The sequence below is a fragment of the Acartia tonsa genome, chromosome 6 (assembly GCF_053477335.1).
Source record: "Acartia tonsa isolate MP-2025a chromosome 6, ASM5347733v1, whole genome shotgun sequence".
In the NCBI taxonomy this organism is placed as follows: Eukaryota; Metazoa; Arthropoda; class Copepoda; order Calanoida; family Acartiidae; genus Acartia; species Acartia tonsa.
This window is the reverse complement of record NC_137265.1, coordinates 42440733-42453551: the sequence shown is the minus strand read 5'-3', so window position 1 is coordinate 42453551 and position 12819 is coordinate 42440733.

Below are 12819 nucleotides of genomic sequence, written 5' to 3'. Positions count from 1 at the left end.
CTAGTACTAGAAAATTAAAATTTGGATTTGTTTGCAATTTGCCTTTGGTTCTTTTGTAACGACCTGGCTATGTTGACATTTTAGAAACTGACATACCAATGACCTAATACAAATTCGGACATGGCCTTTGGTATGTTGTAAAATATATATTTAGCTGTTGTCTCCTTTATTTTCTTACATAAATATATAAACACCCAGGAAATACATTTTCATGGTCAGGGTGATTTAAAGCCATTAAAAGATACAAAAATACCAGTTTCAGATTTATTTAAAGAATTATAGATTGGTCTCTGTTGTATCTATCTATTCATTTTTATTTTTATTTTCTTTTCAAATCAAATACTTTGTATGGGCTTTCTCTAAGATCTATAACATTATTTCTCGTATTCATTCGAATCCGGTGGATAGGAACCGGTTCTCATCCATACGAAAAAACTATGTCTAGCATCGCATTATATCCAGCTTTCTACGAATATAAAAATGTACAGTCACAAGATTAAAACCACTTTTTAACCCGGGCCTTCGGCACCTCAGGGCTAAAAAACTGGTTTTAATCTTATAATTGTGTACATTCTATATCCGCGGAAAGCCGTTTATAATACGATGCGAGAAATAACTATTACATGTTCTAGATTATCAACTTATAATTATGAAGGACTTTCAAGGGGTTGGGGGATTTGCCTTAAGTTATTTTATATTCATTTAATTCACCCCTTTATTTAACGCAAAAGGCATTTTAGAAATAAAAAATAACATTAAAACACAAAAAAATCATGGATTGACAAAAATCATGGATTATTAATAAAAGAGAGACGAAAGAAGAAAAAAATGAAAAAAGAACATAAAGTTTTAAGATATTATGAATAATAAAAAATTCAGAACCTTCATAATACTATTTTTAAGTCCTATGTTGCATGACTGACCGACGGACAGTCAGACAGAGAAAGTTGTATACTGGATTCTCTTTGGAACGGTCTTTTTTAAGAATTAGCAATCTATCTTTATAGCAGCAGAGATAATAAAAAAACATTAAAAAATACATAATATAAATTAGCTACATGTGCTTCATTCTTAAACACAGAAATCCCTAACAGACAAATATAATAAATTGTAGAGTAGCTTTTTAAAAATAAAAATGGGTAAAGAAATACGAGAAATCGCACCTTAAAGGGACTATACCCATGAAAAATACAACAATTACAATTCTTATTATTTTTTTTCATTAAAATATCCCTGCTGCAAAAATATAAGAAAAGCTAAAACAAATAAACATTCATGTAAAGATGGCTTACACACGTTTTATGCAACTTGGGCCAAAACCGCGCAATCAGATCTCAACCTTTGTTCTTTCAAATCAGCAGTTGGAGGATGATTCGCCAGTTTAGGGCCTTTTTTGTTCAGCTAGAGTATAATAACAATATTTTTTTATACATGCCCAATGATAATAAACAAAATTAACCCATCTGTAGAAGTGGTAGAAGCATTTGGACACTTATCTTAATTTATCAACCAATTAAAATTCAAGAAAAGTCCCCAAAGTTGTAAAGCCAACGAATACAAAAATATTATTATAAAACTTTTGGGACTAGTGTAATAAACAACCCAATGTACCCTCCTCTCCTTTGAATAATATGAAATCAAGATAACTTTTTAGGAATACTTTTTTTTATGACACTGAACATCAGCATTGCAGCTGACTTTGTCCAGCCATTTATCTATGATTTTTTGTGCTTATAGGTTCTTCTGCATGTCATCGAAAAGTGTCTCTATTATAAATATTACATAATAATATAAACTGGTATTCCATTCACAACCTCCATGCCATGATTTATTTTATCCCAATATCTGGTGTGACATCAATACAACACACATAAAATCAGATAGTTTAACTAACAAAAGAATTGTATACAATGGGCAATTTTAAGTAAACAAACGCAGGATGAAAAAGGTTGGAGTGGACACTTAACATAACATAACTTATTTTAAACCAATTTATAGGTTTTTAAATGCCTATCCCCGGCTGGGGGCTAATTTGTATATTCATATTTTAACCTAACATGTAAAGAAATACTTCATTTAATATTTTAGACACTCCTGTGTTTGTCCACTCCGACTTTATTCACTCCTGTGTTTGTCCTGGAACCGTTTTTGTTTAAGAAATTTCACTAAAATGACTCGTCAATCACATATCCCCTCTCCACTCCGCACATGTTTTGGAAACCAAAAAAGGGGCTAGTAGTTAAATGTGCACTGTTCTTTCATATTAACGGACATATCTTATGAGTCACCATGTAGAGTTACACCTTCCTGACAGCAAGCAGGCACGCTATTATCTACGCAAATCCCGCGACTTCCATGACTTAATTTAGCATGAGAAACATTTGCTGCTTATTTCATTGTGCTGTAAAGAATAATCTATTTCTTTTGCAGAATTGATGTGACACCTCCAATATCTCCAATAAAAAGATAAATTGCTAAAACTTGAAACAAAATTTGAAATCAAGTTCGGGACTGAAAGCTCTATATTTTGCAAGGAAACGGAGGGATAGGACAATGCAATACAGATCCATCACCCTAATAAGTCTGTGTGAAATTATATTTCTATGTTTTATAAAAATCTAATAAAGAAGGAACAAGTGACATCTCCATCCTTGCATTTTAGAACATATGAATTAGTAATTTCAAAATTATTTCCATCCTGCACCTTGTGTGAAGCTTTCCTAAGTGGAGAACTCAATCGGTTCAGTGGTTAGCGAACCTTGTTTTGTATGAACCTTACTACTTTAAAATAATGGCTTCGCCCCTTATATTCGAAAAGTAGAGAAATAAAATAAAAATATTATCTATAATACAAAGTAGCACGATGTCTGTCTGTCTGTCTGTCCGTCTGTCTGTCTGTCTGTCTGTCTGAAGCTTAAGATCTCAGTAACCAATGAACCGATTGGGCTCTTCTCTTCAGGGAAAATAGCTACTGGTCCTGGGATGGTTTTAAGTTATTTTCTTGGGGGGTGGGACACCCCTAACCAACCCAAAAAAGGACAAATACCCCCCTCCAAAATTTTTTTTGCCTTTTCATTTTAAATCTAAATAACACAAAAATAGGTTGATAAACCTCTTGGGGCAAAGCCACTAGAGGCTAGGGTCGAAGCCGCTATTAGCCTAAATAGATCCTGAACCATGTATTAAGATTCCCAAAAGTGAAACTCAATTATTTCAGTAGCTAACGAGACATTAACTGCCTTACCACTTTTTATAATAGGATACATTTTTGAACATTTACTCTGAATAATAACAAATTGTTTTATCCATTTAATTCTCTGTGCAGTCTGTACAGTTTTTCAAAAAAATAAGGTACTCACAAGATGACAAACTTAGATCACAAGCAAAAAATATCGGATCTGATGCAGTTCACGGTAAAATGTTGTAAGAATCAATTAAACCTTTTTAAAAACAAAGTAATGTAGAGGCTACTAGCGTTTAAAAGGCTGAACGTACATTTTATGTTTGAACTTTATTGTAATAGCTAAAAATTAATCTGATACGACAACTACTGATCAATAATTGCTTTAAATAGGAAACTGCAGGGAATAGTTATTTCTTTCATCGTATTATAAACGGCTTTCCGCGGATATAGAATGTACAATTGTAAGATAAAAACAAGTTTTTTTTAGCCCCGAGGTGCCAAAGGCACGGGCTAAAAAAACTTGTTTTAATCTTATGATTGTACATTTTTATATTCGTAGAAAGCTGGACATAATAAGATGATAGACATAGTTTTTACGTATGGATGAGAACCGGTTCCTATCCACCGGATGCGAATGAATACGAGAAAAAAATATTACCGTTCGCATGGCCCTTATTTTCAATTCAGTTGATGCAAAGCATCAAAGGAATACTTTACCTGAACTTGTTGTTGCTACGCTACTAATGAAAGTTGTTATCCTTGTTTTTATATTTATTACATTTCTGTCTTATTGAAATACATAAATAGTAGAAAAGCTATCCAGGACACTTACTTACTACAAAATAAAACAAGGATGACAACAAACATAAAAGTAGAATAGACCATTAATAATTAACAAGTATATAGTTCTTCATTCTTACTTACTTATACTTATACCTAATTGTGACAGGAATTCTTGTTTGAAATCTTTATGAATATTCAAACATGCCTACATCAGGGCTATCTATTACGAGTGGACGTACAGACATGAAAGAAACAAAAGAGTTATAGATAAGCTTCGCTGCGCTAGGGAAAAACAAATGACCAGTGTTTGATATTCTATGCAGTTACACACATGGATATAGGCATATGACAATAATAGAAAATGTTCTATTGAATTTTGTTTAAGAGAGACAGTGCGATGTTTAATTTTGTTGGCATTTTGCTCTATTACAAATAAATTTAAATGTGTGTACCCTACATATTTATTGTTTAAACTTCAACTAGAACACAGGGAAAAAATATGATTTAAAGCCAATTATAGGTTTAACATATTAGAAAAAAATTAGATATTTTAGACATAAATGAAAAAATACCCATATACCCTAGAAATTGTTTAGTAAAAGATATGGTGCTTTTGATTGCCCCAATTTCGATTATTTTTCTTCTTATTAAACATAGTTAATTATCTATATTTCTGCAAGTTTATCCATCCTCTTATCTCTGAAAATTGGACATATCTACTCAAAGAAAGTTGTTTCCAAATGGTTAAAATCACATAATAAAACGAGGCAACACAATGTAAAAAAAGAAAGGTGACACAAGAACGAAAAGCATCCATAGGCACGTGATGAAGAGCTAGTCCACCTTTGAACCTGTGGACATGATTGTCAATGCATGATTGGAATAAAAATTACTACAACAAGGTGTTGCAAATATAATGTTGAAAAATAAACTGGCCAGATGTTTAGTAGAGCAAAGTAACTTTATGAGAATTCATGAATGTCTGTTCTTCTGCCTGTAATGTCAAAAGTTTGCCGATTATTACTTTTAAAATTACAAATGTTTAACTCTCCTCTACTCCCCATTACTTCACTTCCCTTAACTTCTTCATTTCTTTTTCTTCACTTTTTTCCTCCGATGTTTGATGGTATTTTCCTAAATTTATAAAAGCTTTGCTACTATTGGACGTAGTTGTCCTTATATTATACAACTTATTTTTGGTTTAGAACTGACTATAAAATAAATAAAAAACTAAATATATAGGAGCTAAGCTTTAAAATCATACAATATTATAAGCCAAATAAAGAGTGACAAAACTTTAAATTTTAACAAGCCAAAATAATGTTGTTTCAAATCTTAAATGTCATCTAAAAATTCATTATACAACATCAACATGTTTCAAATAAACATAAAAAATGTGGTGCTAAATTATGTCTAATTATTACTGGAACTGTCATTTAGTTTTGTAACCATATGTAAAATTCCCATGACCCTGGTTTGCTGGCAGAACCTAGCAAAACCTGGCACTACCTGAATCTGGAACCAAAATTTTAGTCATTCATGCACAGCACTAAAATTTTAATCATTCATGCAAAGCACTAAAATTACATTCATGCACAGCACTAAAATTTTAATCATTCATGCACAGCACTAAAATTTTAATCATTCATGCACAGCACTAAAATTACATTCATGCACAGCACTAAAATTACATTCATGCACAGCACTAAAATTTTAATCATTCATGCACAGCACTAAAATTACATTCATGCACAGCACTAAAATTACATTCATGCACAGCACTAAAATTAAATTCATACACAGCACTAAAATTACATTCATGCACAGCACTAAAATTACATTAATGCACAGCACTAAAATTACATTCATGCACAGCACTAAAATTACATATTTTAAACAGAATCTAATTAATTATATTTTATGATATTTATTCTTAATGTTCTTATCAAATCTTGATTGGTTGATTCAAACTAGTAATGTCAAAACTATACAACTAATATTTTAATCTACAGAAGGGGTAATTTTGTTTATCATCATTTGTGATATATATTAATTTTATGGATTTAGGATATACGAGGATATAATGAAAGGAAAAAAATTGTCATCAATTTAGCTCATTTATTGGTCAGTTCGTTCATCAAGTAGGGGGGGGGCGGATGGGGTAAATTGGGGGGGGGCGTTGTTTTAGCCAGCTGCGAGTTCTACTTTATCAGAGTACATGAAAAATCTGGTGCAACATCAAAAGTAATAATATATTGATTATTATTTTATTTTCCTTTGTCTTATCCCTTGTGATTCCTGATATTATTGTCTTGGTTAATTATGTCAGTGCTGGGGCTAAAAGTATTTTCTCAAAGCCCCTCAAGTCAAGCAAAAACCAATTTTTAAAATAAGATAGTGTAATGCACTTTCCATGTTAAACTTTTTATTCATTATTGTATCGACATCAGCTGTAAACGTAATGTCAACTAAATATCATAATCTTGATAATATATCATAAGTCAGACAGAATATAATCATCCTTTTCATAACCATTAATTTTGATATTCTATCTATTTATATGCACTTTTAAGGTTGACTAATTTGCTTTAAGTGTTCGAATCTGACATAATATTAACATATTTGTACTACATGCCTATGTTGACGTAATAATGATTGAATTCAGAATAATAAATTTCTTAGTAATTTACCTGAAATCGCCAGTGAAGGACCAATGCATCACGAAAGGTTTTTATTGTAAATATAGATGGCAACACGTACAAGTTTGGATAGACAAATTGAGATGTAAAACAGATGTTTATTGTTCATTAAATAAAGAAAATGAAAATTAATTATATGATATGATGATTGAAAATCACAAAAACTTTATGAAAAAAAAAACAATTCTTTTGTAGCAAGACCGAAAGAAAACGATGAAACGAGTAGGTAGATACTGGATGCTCTTTAAAAAAGGGCATCTTCACAAAAAAAATTCAGCGTCAGTAGCAATAGATATCACTGTTTCCAAATAGCATTACAAACTGACGGACAGATAGACAGACGAAGTGAATTATAGAGTAGCTTCGCTACTAAAAATAAAGAATATAATTGTGTTGGAATAAATACATATTGTCAACATTTTCATAATAAATCATAACAATCCTAAAAGATTTACTTTTTGTAGTAGCGACGCTACAATACTAGTCCTGTGTGTTGTGTGTTCGTCCTGTAAAACATTGTAGAAATAATAAAGAAACATGATGTCTTTCTGTCCAATATAGGTTTTTAACTATTTTACGAGAAGGTAGGAACTACCCAAAAAATTTGGCTTTTACTTTTTTATAAACTAGCGGCTTCGCCCCTAGCCTCTAGGGGCTTTTTCTAAAAAAAATAGAAAATAAAAAAAATTCTGGTGCTCGGAACCATACTCTCCCACCCAATTTTTTTTTTGAGGAAGGGAATTTCATTTTTTGGGGGGTTGGGGTTGTCCCACCCCCCAAGAAAATAGCTTAAAACCACCACAAGAACAATAGGTATATACCCTGAAGAGTAGAATTCGATCGGTTCAGTGGTTACCGAGATCTTAAGGGAAAGACGGACGGACGGACAGACAGACAGACGGACGGAGAGACATCAAGCTACTTTGTATTATAGATAAAATTTTAAATTGCGGGTCGACTCCCCCCTCCCCCCTTACACTTCAAAGAAGCCTCTAGTAACGTAGCAATAAAAATATTTCATTTGTTAAATCAAAGAATATTATTCTTCATGCATTATTAATTTATTACATACACAATTTAAAAACATTTTCTAAAAATTATTTTTTTTTATTTTTCATTGGACGTTGTTATCCTTATTTTTTTGGTGAATATTATAATGCAAGTAGGAAGAGTACATTGCTGAGTAAATTAATCTTCTACTTCTTTCACCCTAAAATTACTAACTACCAAGGACAGAATTGTACATATGGGAATTTCAGAGAAATTTATTCATCAACTATTGTCATATCCCTGGTTATAATGTGTTTTATATAAAGATATGAAAATAAGAAATATAAATATGTGTTTGTTATTTTTATTATTCTCTTATCAGGAAGAGAGGGAACATTGGACTGTAAATTAAACTGGTATCCAAAGTTTTATTAATACTTTCTCTGGTTTAAAAACTTTAAGTACATTTATCAATCTTGATTTTTTTTGCAGAATCTTAAGCGTCCAAAGTTATACACGAAATATTTTGATTTAAAAAAGGGTAATTTTGTTTAATAAAATTGGAAATTTTTATATAAATAAATCGTCCTTTGTCTTATCCCTGGAAATCCCTGTATCTTACAAATACAAGCTACTGTAAAATATTTCTCCCATTGATAATATTTCTTTGCAGCAAATCTATTCTTTAAGAGGTCTATATGTGATTTACAGTTCTGGTAGTTTGATTGAATTAATGCCTCTAGAAGCACTTGAGGAAAGGGAGGGAAGTCGACTCTTAACTTTCAATCTCTTGGGTTGAGGTAAGCCATAAAGTTTTGAATCTTCGCTGAAACTAAAGGAAAACCATATCTGTTCGTCGAGATCCCTGCTACACACAGACAGACCTACATCTTATTAATTTTCGATACGGATATTTTGCCTTTATTTAACAAATTTGTTCATAAAAACTGTAAAAAAAAGTATTAAACTATCTTAAATATAGATATAAATTTTCAAGTTTTGTTCGTGTTCAGATTGGACAAGAGAATTGAAACAGAGTTATTTGTCGTGTTTAAAGTATATTACTGTGTTATACACACCAGTTCTAGAGTATTTACACTGCTAAAAAAAACTTTGATAATTAGGAAATTAAAGAAAATAATTTGGATTATAGCAAAGCACAATTTTGGTGTGCAAAACAAAGAAAAAGAAATTGCAAAAAGAAATGTTGATAAAAGCCATTTAATCGAAAGTGGATAACCTACTTCCCCTTTGTCATCACAGGTAAAAGAGATTTATGTTATACTTATATAAAAGTAACAGGATGTATGTCTGTGCTAATCGCTAGACCGATAAGGTGTTTAAAGTGCAGCTTCTTTTAAATCCAGAAAAGGTGTTTAACTATTTTAGAGGAAGATACCTTTATCATTCCAAAAAAAATCGCGCCTAGAAAAATGGATAAATATCCCCCTTTATATTTTTTCTTCTTTAATTTCTCTTTTTACAACTGAAATTCAAAGTGGAAGGTGGACTTACCCATCAACCCTCCCCCCCCCCCCAAACAGGAGTATTTTCCCCTTTTTTTTTAATTACCCAATTAATATTTAATTATTAGCAATTACTCCTGTCACTTTAAGGAACCATTCTCTCCTTGCTTATCATTTTCAAAAGAAAAGGGATCCATATGTCCTTCACTGGCGAACTGAGGGAAATTGCCAAGAAATGTTTTATTCTGAATTCAATTATTACGCAGCGCGACATTGACAGAGCTCTAGATGCCTGTGCACCAGCGAGGCTACTATGCAAGTTTTTGCGTCGTTGTATGTATGTACTTTTTAACGTAGTTTCAATATTTCCTTCAAAATTTTAGTTGCGAAAAATAATATTTTTGTATATTTTTTTAAAGAATATATTTAAATGATCCAAACAGGATATTTGACTGTTTGCGTACATTTGTACTGAAAGATCTCGCTAACCGCGTAATGTAACCGAAATGCGAGGTTTAAGATTCCTTTGAAACGAACTAGACTATTTAGAAGTAAGCTACTTCCAGCATACAACTAAATTACTCCCCAAAAAAATACTAAAATTGAAGGTGCTCGGTCGACCAGCCCCCCTTCCCACTCCCCCCCCCCCCCAATTTTATTTTAACTATATGCTCAATTTTAAAAGTCCCTTACTATTTTGATTGATTTTAATTCATAGTACGTCAATCGTATTAATATAAATGAAGATCAAGGCAAAATAATTTTCCTAATATAAAATATGTCCTTCTGGTTTACTCACAAGTTTTAAAATTAACTTGTATGAAACTAAAAATCTACGCTATCTTTGGTTTATTTCTAGTTTTGTTTGTTTTCACCAAATATTTGGCGATAAATGGATTTTTGTTATTTGAAACCATAATTCTATTGCCAATGCATTTTTTCATTTTTTAGTAGCTGCAAATACATTCTTTAATTTGGTCTGTTAGTCAGTAACCATTCTATAACTAGCTCGAATCTGATGTTTAATGCACCAAAAAGGTGTGGTTTAAAACAAGAATAGAAAACAAAAATTATAGCCTCATTATAGTGTCATTTCCTGTCAAATAAAATAGGAATGTATCGTTTTTTTTATATTATTGTATCTGTGGATAAATGTCAATAGTGGCATAGAAAAATATGTTAAACAGCGATTTAAAACTATATCATCATCAAAGCTTTGCTTTTGATCAACTCATTCTTGTTACATTTTTGTATAAATTATGGCCATGACCACCAAAATAGCCTTAGTAAAAGTTTTTTTAAAGCAAAGCTTTTCTATAATTAGGGTCAGTCCGTCTGTCCGTACGTCACAGACAGTTAGCTCTTTTCGTTAATCTAAACAGGTCAGAATTGTCCTATGTATTCCAAATTTTGCATGGTGATTTCTGTAGTAGATAGGCACGATGTAGAAAGCGTAGCAACTCTATAATCATTACCAGAATGTCAATACGTCCAGTTTAAACATGATGATTTTGATGATACATTTATATTCAGATTATTCAGTTCTGACACTCTATTAGTGTTAATATTCGTTTGTCTTACTGTTTCAGAGCTTCGCTTTTATGGATGTTTCATCCTTGTTTACAGTTTAAATAAACATATCTTAAAAGCACACAAAATAGATTACACACGTGCTTGATATTAAAACCCGTTTCAGGGATTTTTTGTTAAGCCGAAGCATTGTTATCCAATGATTTCAGGGTGGATTATTTGTGGTTTATGTGCGGCTGCTGACGCCTCTTTTTTTAGCGTAATTGGCTATAGCGTGTTAAAATTATATAAGAAGTTGCGTTGCTAGAAATAAATGACTTCAAAGCACAAAAAAATACTTTGTCCTCTTTTTTTAAAGCCGAATCTTTTCTATAACCAGGGTAGGCTTGTTCGTAACGAATAGCTATTATCGTTAATTTAGCATTTAGAATTGTAAGTTTGGTGAGATTATTTCTTGAACATGGATGCAATTAAGAAAGCGCAACAACTCTTTAATTATTATCAAAAAGTCTGTAGATTCATAAATGCATGTTGAATGTTGATTTAAAACTTTTTTATCATATTATCATATCCTTTTAATCTGAATTTTTTAATAGTTATTTCTCGCATCGTATTATAAACAGCTTTCCGCGGATATAGAATGTACAATTATAAGATTAAAACCAGTTTTTTTAGCCCCGAGGTGCCGAAGGCACAGGCTAAAAAAACTTGTTTAAATCTTATGATTGTACATTTTTATATTCGTAGAAAGCTGGATATGATACGATACTAGACATAGTTTTTTTCGTATGGATGAGAACCGGTTCCTATCCAACGGATTCGAATGAATACGAGAAAAATAGTTCTAGGAAGATTATCAGAAGTATGTCTGTATATATTATATTTAAATAATTTTGGAATTGATTCATTCGAAATTTGTAATTGTGTTTCTACATTATGTTAAATGTTAATGACTTGTTATCAGGGCTCGGTAGTCATTTCATAAGCCTAAAAAAAAACTTATGCGCAAAAAAATATGTTCTTAAAATAATGGATTGTCTGTCTAATTAAGAAAAGTTTTAGACATCCAGCTGCATCTTAAAGTTAGCATATGATGGTTTCACAGAGTATTTCACGCGGCTAACGTGCGGCTCATGAGCCTTGGTTATTACTTTATGTTTATATTAGCGGCCACACCCCCTGGAGGCCTCTAGAGGCACTTGAGGAGGGAAAGTTTTTTTTAAGAGGGGGAGGTGATTTTTTTTAAAGGGCGATTTCTCTTGGGAGGTTGGTTGTACCCTCCCCCAAAATATTTATAAACATTTCCAGGACCCATGAGAATCTACTCTGTTGAGGAGAACCATATCGGTTCAGCGGTTAGCGAGATCCTTTGGTACAAACAAACAGACAGGCAACAGACAAACAAACAAACATCCTTTTACTTTATCATAAGGATTTGTCAATAATCGTTTGTGTCTGATTTGTAGAGGAACACAGTGATAATGTCTGACTGATTATGACGTAACAAAAAAAAATTGCCAATGAGAGGCCACTATAAATTTTACCATTGGTCAATAACGGCCTCTCATTGGCTAATTTTTTTTTTGTTACGTCATAATCAGTCAGACACTATTACTGTGTTCTTTGTAGAGCTTTGGTTTTTGGATGTTGTCATTCTTGTTGTTACCTTATTCATTTATCACACAACAGGGATATAACTTGATTTATGTTGTATCCAATCCAGGCAGGGGTATTGTATCTGGAAAAAAAACTCTTTGTCATTCAAACGAGCAGACGTTACTAAAAAATTGAAAAACATTTCCAGTATGGCTTCGAAACCGATTAATATCCACAGGATTATAACCAGTTCTGAGCAATACTAAAAAATCGTGCATAGCATCGTATTACAGACAATTTTTCCATGAGTATGAAAAATCATGAAATTAATACCAGTTTTGTGTGACCCGAGGGGCCCAAGAACGAAGGTTTTAAACTTGATTTGTTTTCCTTTTAATATCCGCGGAAAGCTGTATATAATACGAAGCGATAAATAACTAATATAGAATTGAAGCTTCGAATATCTCCATTATAGAGTGAATGTATTATAACATCAAGACACATTTTAACGTTTTAGACTTGATTACAAAAAAAGATTCTTTTTAAAAAGGCAGCATGTTTAAAATGAACT